Source organism: Heterodontus francisci, chromosome 11 (genome assembly GCF_036365525.1).
Source record: "Heterodontus francisci isolate sHetFra1 chromosome 11, sHetFra1.hap1, whole genome shotgun sequence".
NCBI classification, from domain to species: domain Eukaryota; kingdom Metazoa; phylum Chordata; class Chondrichthyes; order Heterodontiformes; family Heterodontidae; genus Heterodontus; species Heterodontus francisci.
The window spans coordinates 43892916-43908527 of record NC_090381.1 but is presented as its reverse complement, the minus strand read 5'-3'; the positions used below and the strand labels follow the sequence as shown (position 1 = coordinate 43908527).

Here is a 15612-nt window from a genome sequence, read left to right as displayed (position 1 = left end):
TTTGTCAAAATAAAATTTGGCTTTCTGCCATTTCACCTCGATTTTGTTTGCCCGCTCTGCAGAATCTGAGCGCTCCTTCCCCACAGCCTCACCTCAGACGCCTGAGAAGATGACTGCCAGATCTTCCTCGCCACTTGTATGACTCGTGTCACCTTGCGACTGGCAAAGGCGTTCTCATTCCAGTGCTATCTCCTGTAGGCTATCTCCAGGGTTTTCTCCTTTTGCATATTGAGGGTTACCAGTCCAAGATTTAGACTTGCTTCTGCTGAGATGAGTGGCTTTTGCTTGCCGTCTATGATTTGGAACCCCAGATCTTCGTTCTTGTCATTGCAATGGGCTCTCAGAGTAACTTGTCCTCTTGGCAATAGTATGGTGCCATCATATAGCCTCAACCTTCCTTTTCAGGGTTTCATTTTTGGATCGCCATGTTGAGCCACTTTGCAGAGGTCTGTGAAGGTCATGATGTTGCATAATGCACCGGTGTCTACCTGGCACTTTATATTGACTTGATATTCTCCTTCTGCAGTCATCATTCCAACAATCACAAACTATTTGTCACCAACTGAGCTGTCTGAACCAACCTGTTGTATGTTGTATAGTGATTCATCAGAATCTTCGGCTGATATCTCTCCAGTGGTCATCTGTACCTGCCTGTTGTGCTTCCTTCTAGCCAAACATTTGTGTGCAAAATGATTCAGCTTCTTGCAGTAAGAACATCGCTTTCCCCACGCTGGACATTCCTTCTTTTCCTGTGCGTGATGTCCTCCGCAGTATTTGCATCCTGCCCTTTGTGATCTTTCTGCCCTTTTGGTCTGGTCTGTTCTGCCATGAATATGGTCTAGCTGCTGATTCACAATTTCAGTGCTTCTGCACATGTTGATCGCTTTCCTGAGAGTCAGTGGGCTGAATTTTACACCGTCCCAGCGGGTTGGATAGTGGCGTGGGTTCAGTGGGAGGTGGGTTCAGATGAGGAGAAATTTAGAAAGTTAAAGAGAAAGGACAAGGCAATAGTACAAGTAGCGATATGGGTAATGATAACCAGAGTGTGACAGGAAGGGACAGAGCATACAAACATAGGAGTGCAAAAGCAAATAGAGTCGGTATAGGGAAAAATGGTAAAAAGACAGAATTAAAGGTTCTTTATTTGAATGTATGCAGCATTCGTAACAAGATAGAAATAAATGCATATGATCTGAATGCCATTACAGAGATGTGGTTGCAAGGTGACCAAGGCTAGGAACTAAATATTTTACAGTACTTGACTGTTCGGAAGGATAGGAAGAAAGGAAAAGGAGGTGGGACAGCTCCATTAATAAAGGATGAGATTAGTACAGTAGTGAGAAATTATCTTAGCTTGGAAGATCATGATGTAGAATTAGTTTGGGTGGAGATAAGAAATAGCAAGGGCAAGAATACATTGGTGGGAATAGTTTATAGGCTCCTTTTAAGTGCCTACACTGTAGGACAAAGTATAAATCAAAAAATAATGGAGCCTTGTAAAAAAGGTACTGCAATAATTGTGGGCAATGTTAATATTCATGTAAATTGGACAAATCAAATTAGCAAAGGTAACCTTGAGGATGAGTTCATAAAGTGTATTCAGGACAGTTTCTTAAAGCAATACATTGTGGAACCAATCAGAGAAAAGGCTATTTTAGACCTGGCAATATGTAATGAGACAGGATTAATTCATGATCTCATAGTAAAGGATCCGCTAGGGAAGGGTGATCATAACATGATAGAATTTCACATTCAGTTTGAGGGTGAGAAACTTGGGTCTGAAACAAGTGTCTTAAAATTAAATAAAGACAATCATAAAAGTATGAAGACAGAGTTGGCTAAAGTTGACTGGGAAAATAGGTTAAAAGGTAAGAAGGTAGATATGCGGTGGGAGATTTTTCATAACTCTCAACAAAGATATATTCCATTGAGAAAGACTCTACAGGAAAGATGAACCATCCGTGGCTAACTAATGATGGCATCAAATTGAAAGAAAAGGTGTACAATTCTGCGAAGATTAATGGTAGGCCAGAAGATTTAGAAAATTTTAGAAACTAGCAACGGATGACAAAAAAAGAGGGAGCAATTAGAATATGAGAGTAAACTAGCAAGAAATATAAAAAGAGATAAGAGACTGGGGAATTAATAATGGAAAACAAGGAAATGGCAGAGACTTTGAACAAGTATTTTGTATCTGTTTTCACAGTAGAAGACACTATCATCCCAAGAGTAATAGAAAATCAAGGGGCAAAAGGAAGAGTGGAACTTGAAACAATCACTATCACTGGAGAAAAAAATACTAAGAAAACTAATGGGACTAGAGGCTGACAAATCCCCTGGGCCCAGTGGCCTGCATCCTAGGGTCTTAAAAGAAGTGGCTGCAGAGATAGAGGATGCATTGGTTGTTATCTTCCAAAATTCCATAGATTCTGGAAAGGTCCCAGCAGATTGGAAAACCGCAAATATAAAGCCCCATTCAAGAAAGTGGGGGGACAGAAAACAGGAAACTATAGGCCAGCTAGCTTAATATCTGTCATTGGGAAAATGCTAGAATCCATTAGTAAGGAAGTAGTAGCAGAACATTTAGAAAATCATAATGCAATCAGACAGTCAACATGGTTTTATGGAAGGGAAATCATGTTTGACAAATTTCTTTGAGTTTTTTGAGGAAGTTACAAGCAGCAAAACCTGTAGATGTAGTGTATTGGATTTCCAAATGGTATTCAAAAGGGTGCCACATAAAAGGAACAAGATAAGAGCTCATAGTGTTGGGGGTAATATATTAACATGGAGAAAGGACTGGCTAACTGGGTCATTTTCAGGTTGGCAAACTGAAACTAGTGGGGTGTCACAGGGATCTGTGCTGGGGCCTCAACTATTTACAATCGATATTAATGAATTAGATGAAGGCACTGAGTGTATTGAAACAAAATTTGCTGACAATACAAAGATAGGTAGCAAAGCAAGTTGTGAGGAAGACACAAAGAAACTGCACAGGAATATAGATAGGTTAAGTAATTGGGTAAAAATTTGGCAGTTGGAGTATAATGTGGGAAAATATGAGGTTATCCACTTCGGTAGGATGAATAGAAAAGCAGAATATTATTTACATGGAGAGAGGCTGCAGAATGCTGTGGTACAAATGGATCTGGATGTTGTCATACATAAATCACAAAAGGTTAGCGTGCAGGTACAGCAAGTAATTAAGAAAGCAAACGGAATGTTGGCTTTAATTGCAAGGGGGGATGGAGTACAAAAGTAAGGATGTCTTGCCACAACTGTACAGGGCAAGACTACACCTAGAGTACAGAGTACAGTTTTAGTCTCCTTATTTAAGGAGGGATATACTTGCATTGCAGGCAGCTCAGAGAGGATTCACGAGCTAGATTCCTGGGATGAAGGGGTTGTCTCACAAGGAAAAGTTGAACAGGCTTACAGTCATTGGAGTTTAGAAGAATGAGAGATGATCTTATTGAAACAAATAAGATTCTGAGAGGGCTCAGGGTAAATGCTGAGAGGATGTTTTCCCTAGTCAGGAAATCTAAAACTAGGGGGCACAGTTTCAGAAAAAGGGGTCTCCCATTTAAGACGGAGATGAGGAGGATTTTCTTCTCAGAGGCTCATTAATCTTTGGAATTCTCTTCCCTAGAGAGCAGTGGAGGCTGGGTCATTGAATATATTTAAGTCTGAATTAGACAGATTTTTCACAGAATCTTTACAGTGCAGAAGGAGGCCATTCAGCCCATTGTGTCCACACTGGGTCTCTGAAAGAGCAATTCCCTCAGTTCCATTCCCCTGCCTTCTCCCTGTAACTCTGCACATTACTCCTTTTAACCACTCACTGTGTGAAAAAGTTTTTCCTCATGTCACTTCTGCTTCTCTTACCAAATACTTAAAATCTGTGCCCTCTGGTTCTTGATCCTTTCATGAGTGGGAACAGTTTCTCTCTATCTACTCTGTCCAGACCCTTCATGATTTTGAATACCTCTATCAAATCACCTCTCAGCCTTCTCTTCTCCAAGGAAAACAGTCCTAACTTCTCCAATCTACCTTCATAACTGAAATTCCTCATCCCTGCAGCCATTCTCGTGAATATTTTCTGTACACTCTCCAATGCCCTCACGGCTCTCCTAAAGTGCAGTGCCCAGAATTAGACGCAATACTCCAGCTGAGGCTGAACTAGTGTCTTATACAAGTTCGACATAACTTCCTTGCTGTTGTTCTCTATGCCACTATTAATAAAGCCCAGGATACTGTATGCATTATTAACCACTCTCTCAACATGTCCTGCCACCTTCAATGACTTATGCACATATACACCTAGGTCCCTCTGCTCTTGCACCCGCTTTAGAATTGTACCCTTTATCCTATATTGTCTCTCCATATTCTTCCTACCAAAATGAATCACTTCATATTTCTCTGTGTTCAACTTCATCTGCCACCTATCTGCCCATTCCACCAACTTGTCTATGTCCTTTTGGAGTTCTACACTATCCACCTCAACAGTTCACAATGCTTCCAGGTTTCGTATCATCTGCAAACTTTGAAATTGTGCCCTGCACACCAAGGTCTAGGTCATGAGTATTTATCAGGATAAGTAAGGGAGCCAACACTGATCCCTGGGGAACTCCACTACAAACCTTTCTCCAGCCCAAAAAAGATCTGTTAACCGCTACTCTTTGTTTCCTGTCAGTCAGCCAATTTCAATTCAATGTTGCTACCGTCCCTTATATTCCATGAGCTACAAGTTTGCTCACAAGTATGTTGTGTGGCACTGTATCAAACGTCTTTTGAAAGTCCATGTACACCACATCAACTGCATTGCTATCATCAACCCTCTCTGTTACCTCCTCAAAAACTCCAGCAGTTAGTTAAACATGATTTTCCCTTAAGAAATCCATGTTGGCTTTCTTTAATTAACTCGCATTTGTCCATGTGACTATTGATTTTGTCCCAAATTATTTTTTCTAGAAGTTTTCCCACCACTGAAGTTAAACTAACTGGCCTGTAGTTGCTGGGCTTATCTTTACACCCTTTTCTGAACAAGGGTGTAACATTTTCAATTCTCCAGTCCTCTGGCACCACCCCCGAGTCTAAGGAAGACTGAAAAGTTATGGCCAGTGCCTCTGCGATTTCCACCCTCACTTCCCCCATTATCCCTGGATGCATCCCATCTGGTCCTGGTGCATTATCCACTTTAAGTACAGACAGCCTATCTAATAATTGCTCTTTATCAATTTTAAACCCCTCTAGTGTCTGACTTACCTCCTCTTTCAACATTACCTGGGTTGCATCTTCTCCCTTGGTAAAGACAGGAGCAAAGTATTCATTTAATACCTCAGCTATGCCCTTTGCCTCCATGTGTCCCTTTATGGTCCTTAATTGGCCACACTCCTCCTTTTACCACCCTTTTACTATTTATACGCTTATAGAAAACTTCGGGATTTCCTTTAATGCTAGCTGCCAGTCTCTTTTCATGCTCTCTCTTTGCTTCTCTTGTTTACTCTTTCACTTCCCCTCTGGACCTTCTATATTCAGCCTGGTTCTCAATAGTATTTTCTACCTGGCATCTGTCAGGAGCACAGTTTTTCTTCTTTATCTTAATCTCTACCTCTTCTGTCATCCAGGGGGCTCTGGATTTGTTTGCCCTACTTTTCCCCTTCAAGGGAACATACCTTGACTGAACTATCTCTTCTTTGAAGGTAGCCCATTGTTCATCAACTGGTTTACCTGCCAGCTTTTGACTCCAATTTATTCGTCCCAGCTCCATTCTTACTCCATTGAAGTAGGCCTTCCCCCAGTTAATTATTCTTACCCTGGATTGCTCTTTGTCTTTTTCCATAGCCAGCCTAAAACTTATGGCACAATGATCACTATCCCCTAAATGCTCTCCTACTGACACTTGATCCACTTGGCCCACCTCATTCCCAAGAACCAGGTCCAGCAGTGCCTCCTTTCTTGTTGGACTAGCAACATACTGTTGTAGAAAATTTTCCTCAACACACTCTAGGAACTCTTGCTCCTCACTGCCCTTTATGTTACTATTATCCCAGTCTATTTGGATAATTAAAGCCCCCCATTATAACTACCCTATAATTTTTGTACTTCTCTGTAATTTCCTTGCAAATTTGTTCCTCCACATCTTTCCCACTAGCTGGTGGCCTATAGACAACACCAAGCAATGTAACCGCACCTTTTTGTTCCTCAGCTCTAGCCAAATTGATTCTGTCCTTGACTCCTCTGGGACATCCTTTTTCTTCAGCACTGCAATGCTCTCCTTAATCAATACAGCCACCCCTCCACGTTTTTTTCCTTTCCTATCCTTCCTGAACACCTTGTATCCAGGAATATTTAACACCCAGTCTTGCCCTTCTTTGAGCCAAGTCTCTGTTATAGCCACATGGCAATCTGCGCCTGTACCTCACCAGTCTTATTTACCACACTCCATGCATTGACATACATGCACATTAACCCTGATTCAGACTTTATTACTTTCTCCCTTACTTTGACCCCACCTAATAACTTTCTATTCCCTACTCTCAAGCTATCTATCTCCCCCAGTATTCTGTGCATCTCGGTATTCCTCTCTGATACTTACTCCTGGTTCCCACACCCCTGACAAGTTACCAGTTTTGCTTCCCTCCAATCTGAGCTCCCTCTCAGGGTTCCCATCCCACTGACAATTTAGTTTAAACCCTCCCCAACAGCAAATCTCCCTGCGTGGATATTCGTCCCAGTCCTGCCAAGATGCAACCCGCCCATCTTGTACAGGTCCCACCTGCCCCAGAACCGGTCCCAATGTCTCAGAAATCTGATGCCCTCCCTCCTACACCAGTTCTCTTATTCCTATGCTCACTTGCACGTGGGACTGGGATTAATCCTGAGATTACTGCTTTTGAGATCCTGCTTTTTAATCTCCTTCCTAGCTCTCTAAAATCTGCTTTCAGGACCTCATCCCACTTTTTACCTATGTCATTGGTACCAATATGGACCACGACCTCTGGCTGTTTACCCTCCCCTGGAAGAATGCCCTACAGCCGCTCCGTGACATTCTTGACATGGCACCAGGGAAGCAACACACCATCCTGGAGTCACGTTCACTGCCATAGAAATGCCTCTCTGTTCCCCAAACTAACGAATCCCCTATCACTACTGCTCTTCCACTCTTCTTCCTCTCCTCCTGTGCAGCTGAGCCATCTGTGGTGCCACAAACTTGGCTCTGACTGCACTCCTCTGAGGAACCATTACCCTCACCAGTATCCAAAATGGAAAAACGATTAGCGCGTGAGACCACATCAGGGGACTCCTGCACTACCTGCCTGGTTCTCTTAGACTGCCTAGCAGTCACCCACTCCCTATCTGCCTGCATGCTCCTAACCTGCGGTATGACCACCTCCCTAAACATACTATCCACATAGTCCTCTGCCTCGCAGATGCACAGTGACTTCAGCCACCACTCAAGTTCTGAAACCTGGAGCTTTAGCTTCTACAGCCGGTAACACTTCCTGCAGCTGTGTTTGTCTAGGACACATGGTGCGTCCATGACTTCCCACATGTCACAGGCTGTACATTCCACTTGGCAGAGCTGCCCTGCCATACCTCAACTTTACAGACTATTTATTATAAGTAGAATAGCTTATCAGGTACTCACCAAACAGCTCCTTCCACTGCACTGAAGCAAGAACCAATTACTGGTTAAAAAAAGTAGGGAAAAAAAGTAGAAAAATGGAGCACCTCCTCCCCCCTTCACCGAATTCGCCACTCACCAAACTTGGCTTGCAATCAGCACACCATTTGCAGGCTGCACCCAGACCTCTGTATTTATATCTTTTGAAGCTGAAACTGCAGCAACCAGATTTGACTGGTCAACTACTTAACTAATCAGCTACTCAGCAATACAGCCTGTTAATCCCTGCCTAAGACTGTAAGAACTTACTTTACTTTCTTAACCCTATTTTACTTTCTTAACCCTATTTTATCTAGAGGGTAAATCCCAGTTAAATGCTAACTGCAGACCAGACTTTTATAAAGATAACAATACTTCAAATCCCAACTCACCAAACTCAAATCTCCACACTCAGCTTACAATCTGCACACCGTTTGCAGGCTGCACCCAGACCTCTGTATTTATACCCTTTGAAGCTGAAACTGCAGCAACCAGATTTGATTGGGCAGCTACTTAACTAATCAGTTACTCAGCATTACAGCCTGTAAATCCCTAAGACTTTTATAAAGGTAACAACACTTAGAATCCTCACTCACCAAACTCGAATCTCCCACTCAGCTTGCAATCTGCACTCTGTTTTTGATCTACAAGGGAGTCAAGGGTTATGGGGGGCAGGCTGGAAAGTGTAGTTGAGGCTACGATCAGATCAGCCATGATCTTATTGAACGGCAGAGCAGGCTTGAGGGGCCAAATGGCCTACTCCTGCTCTTATTTCTTATGCTTGTATGTTCGATGGGGATGGAAACAGATGTGGGCAGGTACTAAAAATAATCCGCAGGCCGGTGTGCCAGTTTCCCGTCAATGTCCCTGCCGCCAGCGATTTTTCTCGTTGGGGTGGGGGGGAAGGCAGGATCAGGCAATCTGCCTGATTTGAAAATGAGGCCTATTAATATTACTGAGCTCATTGTCAGCTCACTGGGGGCCAGTTTGGGATTTTGGTGGGGGTGCAGGGGTTGCCATGCTGGATCAGGGACAGACCGGGTTCATGGAGGCGGCAACACATTGGGGAGCCAGTCTTGGCCACGCCGTGTTATTGGGTGGGTCCATAAAAGGAAGCATGGCTGAGAGGAGCACTCAGCCATTTATACACAAGAGCCATCGAATGTGTAGTGTTTGCGGGGACAGTGCTCTGTAAACGCTTGAGCAGTGCAGGAGTTGTGACCTTCCAGGCATTACAGGAGCATAAGAGAGGTGGGTTAGGCTTCCAAACATTATTGGGAGTTCAGCTGAGTGCAAGGAAGGCAGCAGCTGGTAATGGGAGCATAATTCTCAGATCTTGAGTCTAGTGGTGAGGAGGATCAACATCCTCAGCAGCGGAGGCAGAGACCTGGGCATGAGGAGGGCAGAGAAGAGGGATGAGGGGCAGGAAGACAATGGAAATCATATACCTGGCATAGGATCTACCGCCGAGCTGTCTGGACATGTCGGAGAAACAGTGCCGCAGGAGACTGCGACTCTCAAGGCAGATGGTAACAGAGATTTGTGCCCTAGTTGTAGATGACTTCACATCTTGCAGCACCGCTCGCCATGCCCTGCCAGTAGCCACCAAAATCACTGTGGTTTTGAATTTCTTCACCTCTGGCTCCTTCCAAGGATCAGCTGTGGACAGCTGATACAACTGCATCTCAATGGTCACTGATGCACTATGTGCAAAAGCTGGACATTACATCCAATTTCAGAGATGGGGCTTTGCAGGCACAATGGGCAGTGGGTTTTGTCTCCATTGCTGGACTTCCCCATGATGCAGGGCATCATTGATTGCACCCATGTGACCATTAAGACACCCACTGATCGGACAGTGAGATTCATCAACAGGAAGGGCTTCCACTCCCTCAACGTTTAACTGATATGCTTGCCTTCCTGGCAGCTGCCATGATTCCTTCATCCTCCAGCAGATCAGGATGCCACGGCTCTACATTCCATCCAGACCACCCACCCCCTAAACTCCATGGATGGATTCTAAGGGACAAAGGTTATCCTTTGAAGAGACGGCGACTCACTTCTTTATGTGACCCCGAGTCGAAGCCACAGAGACGCTACAACCGAAGCCATCTGCTCAAAAGGACCACCATCGAGCAGGCCATCGATCTTCTGAAGATGCAGTTCCAGTACCTGGACTAGTCAGGTGGTGCCCTGCGGTACACTCCTGCAAGGGTCTTGCGCATCAGTGGAGGTCTGCTGTGCTCTCCATAACACGGCCCTGCAGAGACCTTGTGGACCTTGAAGAGGTTGAGACACTGGAACAACACAGCTCATCGGAGGAAGAGGAAGAGCAGGAGGAGGAAGATGTAGAACACAGAGGTTCCTTGGCTGCACAGAGAGGTGGCTGGGCCCGGTGCAGGACTCGTGGGTCTTGGCAGGATGCCATAAATGTCAGGGATCATCGGATCCAGGCACGTTTCAGCTGAGCCCTTCTAATCCAGGAGGATGGCATGGACTGGAACTCACTTTGAGCAGTCTGTGAGAACACTTCCATTGAAGACACAGCCAATGAATGATGTAGATCTGTCCAGAGGTTGCACTGTCCCCCTTCAATGACCCTTGTTTCCCTTCACCACCTCTTCCCTCTTCTCCAGTGTCCCCTTTAAAGAATGGAAGCTCACACGTCTGGCGTCATGTGTCAATATTTACATTGTGATCAAAAAGTGAAAGTGTGTACATTTGCAGGCGAAGTAAACCCCAGTGAACCACTCAGTGTTTTTCCCAATGCAGTAGCATCTGCTCTGCCACTTCTACGTGGTGCTTCCCATGTGGCCTCAGATTGTTGTAGGACAACTTTAAGTGGGTGTGATTACATGTTCAGTACACCTTGCTAGACAGGAAATGATGTGACATGCCATGTGACTGAATCCTCACTCTGTCTGCTGCTGATCACCAAACACCAGATGTTCTCTTGTAAAATATGCCATGCTGCTACCCTCAATAAAGAAACCCACTATTCAAGTGTTAACTGACCTCTGATGCATTGTTAGTGCCTTGATGTCTCAAGTCTTGGTAAGCATAAGGAAAAGAAAACACAACACAGATGAGGTGGAGGCAGCCTGCTTGTTTGTCGCTGAGATCGATGTGGTTGTCATCCTTGTGTTGGAGGCTACTCCACAGGCGTCACTGCATGGCCAGCCTCAGTCACTGGGCACTGCCTCAAAGATAGTCCCTCAGTCAGAGGGGCCAAGGAGGCCAATGATGATGATGGCGCCCCGTGAGGTGTGGCACCCTCATCCTCTTGGATGATCAAGGCTGGCACTCTGGATGGCTGGGGTGGAGCACCAGTTGGGGTGCAACTGGCACTTACTCCAACCATTCTCTGTGCCATCAGCTCCACTGACCAGTCCATCCTACGGAGTGTGGCATGCATTCTGTGCACGTCAGTGCACTGCTCCCGCATCCACTCTGAGTGATGCCAAATCTGGCTGTCCATGACATTGGTCACTCTCTCAATGGAAGAGCTCATGTGTTCAAAGCCTTAAGCCATGGTGGCGCACATGAGCTGAATGGACCCCTTCGTTCTCAGCCATGACCCTGCACTGCTGTGGGACTCTGTGGGTACACATCTCTCGCTGCTGGTCAAAGTAGAGCCTTTCCTGTGACTCCTGAGGCCCAACATCTGCACTCAGCTGAGCATGTGTCTGTCCTCCATCTTCTGAGGGGGACTGTCCGTGGCTGCTTTTACCTTTCTCACCTCCTCCTACACACTAGTACTGTGCTTTTCACCCACCGAGGTTGCTCTGATGTCTCGGTTTCTTGTGTGTGTCTTGGTTTCCCCCCCCCACCCCCACTTACGAAACTATGGGAGACAGAAGAGAGCATGAGAATTATCCTAATATAAAAGCAAAATACTGCGGATGCTGGAAATCTGAAACAAAAACAAGAAATGCTGGAATCACTCAGCAGGTGTGGCAGCATCTGTGGAAAGAGAAGCAGAGTTAACGTTTCGGGTCAGTGACCCTTCTTCGGAACTGACAAATATTAGAAAAGTCACAGATTATAAGCAAGTGAGGTGGGGGTGGAGCAAGAGATAACAAAGGAGAAGGTGCTGATTGGACCAGGCCACATAGCTGACCAAAAGGTCACGGAGCAAAGGCAAACAATATGTTAATGGTGTGTTGAAAGACAAAGCATTAGTACAGATTAGGTGTGAATACACGGAATATTGAACAGCAGCAAGTGCAAACCTGAAAAAAACCCTGAAAAAAACAGTGGGTAAGCAAACTGAACAAACTAAGATGAAATGAAATAAATGCAAAAAAAATTGTAAAAATGAATGTAAAAAAAAGGAAGAAAAAATAACTAAAAATGAAAGTAAAATGGGGGGCTGTCATGCTCTGAAATTATTGAACTCAATGTTCAGTCCGGCAGGCTGTAGTGTGCCTAATCGGTAGATGAGATGCTGTTCCTCGAGCTTGCGTTGATGTTCACTGGAACACTGCAGCAATCCCAGGACAGAGATGTCAGCATGAGAGCAGGGGGGAGTGTTGAAATGGCAAGCAACCGGAAGCTCAGGGTCCGCAAGTTATTTTTTCTTCCTTTTTTTTACATTCTTTTTTACATTTTTTACAATCTTTTTTTGCATTTATTTCATTTCATCTTAGTTTGTTCTGTTTGCTTACCCACTGTTTTTTTCAGGTTTGCACTTGCTGCTGTTCAATATTCAGTGTATTCACACCTAATCTGTACTAATGCTTTGTCTTTCAACACACCATTAACATATTGTTTGCCTTTGCTCCATGACCTTTTGGTCAGCTATGTGGCCTGGTCCAATCAGCACCTTCTCCTTTGTTATCTCTTGCCCCACCCCCACCTCACTTGCTTATAACCTGTGACTTTTCCAATATTTGTCAGTTCCGAAGAAGGGTCACTGACCCGAAACGTTAACTCTGCTTCTCTTTCCACAGATGCTGCCACACCTGCTGAGTGATTCCAGCATTTCTTGTTTTTGTATGAGAATTATCCTTCCGAGCAGAAGCCTCTTCAATGCTGAGGCTTGCCAATGCAGCTGAGTCTTTGGCAAGCTGTCGGATGGGGAGGAGTCATGCTGATAGAGTGAAATGAAAACGAACGGCAGAAGGCTCGCTTGGAGCATTAAAGCTGGCCCCGACTGGGCCGTTGACCTGCTTCTATGCTGTTATGTTCCGTGTATTTCTGTTCTAAGTAATAAATGTAATCCAGACCAATCTGCATTAGATAAATATGAGGAAAAACATGTAAATCCAGATCGAAATCATTTAGGTTGAGCTGCGCTTATTGCAGAAAAAAGCGTGAAGCACCAAAACAACCTCAACCTTGAAACCAAAGTGACGAGTTCCCCAAATGAAATGAATCAATGAGGAGCTGGGCTGCACCGACATTGGCAGGCGCATGCGCACAGCCGCCTACCGAGGTCGCTGTGCATCCGGGGACGTGGATTTGGGCCCAGGTCACGTGACGCCTATTATTCCGCCATCTTGTCGCCGAGGAAAGTAGAAACGCTGCGAGTGAGGCTGCGAGAAACCTTCCTGTTCGCGATTAGCGCAGGTAAGGGACCGGGACACAAGACATGACAGCTCCCGGGGGCATTGCCACCACATCAGGCCTGGGTAGCCACTGAGCTCTGCTCCACTACTTCCTTCCCCACGCTCACCTGGGCCGATCTGTCCTCAGAGCGGTCAGGCCGTGCGGGGGGAGGTTGCCAACAGCACCACATGGCGTAGCCCCAGAGCCCGACTGCTGAGCTGGGCGAGGCCCCCCACCCTCCCTTCTCTCCCCTCTCCCCGCCCACCCTCTCAACCTCCTCTCCCCCCCCCCCCGCCCACCCTCTCAACCTCCTCTCCCCCCCCCCCACCCACCCTCCTTTTCCCCCCACCCTCCTTTTCCCCCCACCCTCCTTTTCCCCCACCCTCCTTTTCCCCCCACCCTCCTTTTCCCCCCCACCCTCCTTTTCCCCCCACCCTCCTTTTCCCCCCACCCTCCTTTTCCCCCCACCCTCCTTTTCCCCCCACCCTCCTTTTCCCCCCACCCTCCTTTTCCCCCACCCTCCTCTTCTCCCCCCACCCTCCTCTTCTCCCCCCCACCCTCCTCTTCTCCCCCCCACCCTCCTCTTCTCCCCCACCCACCCACCCTCCTCTTCTCCCCCCCCCACCCACCCTCCTCTTCTCCCCCCCCCACCCACCCTCCTCTTCCCCCCCCCCCCCACCCACCCTCCTCTTCCCCCCCCCCCACCCACCCTCCTCTTCCCCCCCCCCCCACCCACCCTCCTCTTCTCCCCCCCCCACCCACCCACCCTCCTCTTCTCCCCCCCCCCCCACCCACCCACCTCCTCTCCCCCCCCCCCACCCACCCACCTCCTCTCCCCCCCCCCCCCCCCCCACCCACCTCCTCTCCCCCACCCCCCCACCACCTCCTCTCCCCCCCCCCCACCCCACCACCCACCTTCCTCTCCCCCCCCCCCCCACCCACGCACCTCCTCTCCCCCCCCCCACCCACCTCTTCTCCCCCCCCCACCCACCTCTTCTCCCCCCCACCCACCCACCCACCCACCTCTTCTCCCCCCCCACCCACCCACCTCTTCTCCCCCCCCACCCACCCACCCACCCACCTCTTCTCCCCCCCACCCACCCACCCACCTCTTCTCCCCCCCACCCACCCACCCACCTCTTCTCCCCCCCACCCACCCACCCACCCACCTCTTCTCCCCCCCCACCCACCCACCCACCTCTTCTCCCCCCCCACCCACCCACCCACCCACCTCTTCTCCCCCCACCCACCCACCCACCTCTTCTCCCCCCCCCACCCACCCACCCACCTCTTCTCCCCCCCCCACCCACCCACCCACCTCTTCTCCCCCCCCCCACCCACCCACCCACCTCTTCTCCCCCCCCACCCACCCACCCACCCACCTCTTCTCCCCCCCCACCCACCCCACCCACCTCTTCTCCCCACCCACCCACCCTCCCTCCTCTTCACCCACCCACCCTCCCTCCTCTTCTCCCCCCACCCACCCACCCACCCTCCCTCCTCTTCTCCCCCCCCCCACCCACCACCCTCCCTCCTCTTCTCCCCCCCCCACCCACCCTCCCTCCTCTTCTCCCCCACCCACCCACCCTCCCTCCTCTTCTCCCCCCCCCTACCCACCCACCCTCCCTCCTCTTCTCCCCCCCCCCACCCACCCACCCTCCCTCCTCTTCTCCCCCCCCCCCCACCCACCCACCCACCCTCCCTCCTCTTCTCCCCCCCACCCACCCACCCACCCACCCTCCCTCCTCTTCTCCCCCCCCACCCACCCACCCACCCTCCCTCCTCTTCTCCCCCCCCACCCACCCACCCTCCCTCCTCTTCTCCCCCCCCCCACCCACCCACCCACCCTCCCTCCTCTTCTCCCCCCCACCCACCCTCCCTCCTCTTCTCCCCACCCACCCACCCACCCTCCCTCCTCTTCTCCCCCCCCACCCACCCTCCCTCCTCTTCTCCCCCCCACCCACCCACCCACCCTCCTTCCTCTTCTCCCCCCCCACCCACCCACCCACCCTCCTTCCTCTTCTCCCCCCCCACCCACCCACCCACCCTCCTCTTCTCCCCCCCCACCCACCCACCCACCCTCCTCTTCTCCCCCCCCACCCACCCACCCACCCTCCTCTTCTCCCCCCCACCCACCCACCCACCCTCCTCTTCTCCCCCCCCACCCTCCTCTTCTCCCCCCCCCACCCTCCTCTTCTCCCCCCCCACCCACCCACCCTCCCTCCTCTTCTCCCCCCCCACCCACCCACCCTCCCTCCTCTTCTCCCCCCCCCACCCACCACCCTCCCTCCTCTCTCCTCCCCCACCCACCCACCCACCCCTCCTCCTCCTCCCCCCCCTCTTCTCCTCCCCCCCTCTTCTCCTCCCCCCCCCTCTTCTCCTCCCCCCCCCCTCTA

General features: G+C 48.9%; 1 protein-coding gene across 3 annotated transcripts in view; it reads left to right on the top strand.

Annotated features, from left to right (window-relative positions):
- Positions 1-13133: 13133 nt before the first annotated feature.
- gigyf2 (GRB10 interacting GYF protein 2) overlaps positions 13134-15612 on the top strand; it is a 146133-nt gene continuing 143654 nt past the window's right edge. For all 3 annotated transcript variants that reach the window (XR_010975956.1, XM_068042064.1, XM_068042063.1), the window contains exon 1: positions 13134-13237. The gene's annotated coding sequence lies outside the window, so the exon portion shown is untranslated. The remainder of the gene's footprint in view (positions 13238-15612) is intronic.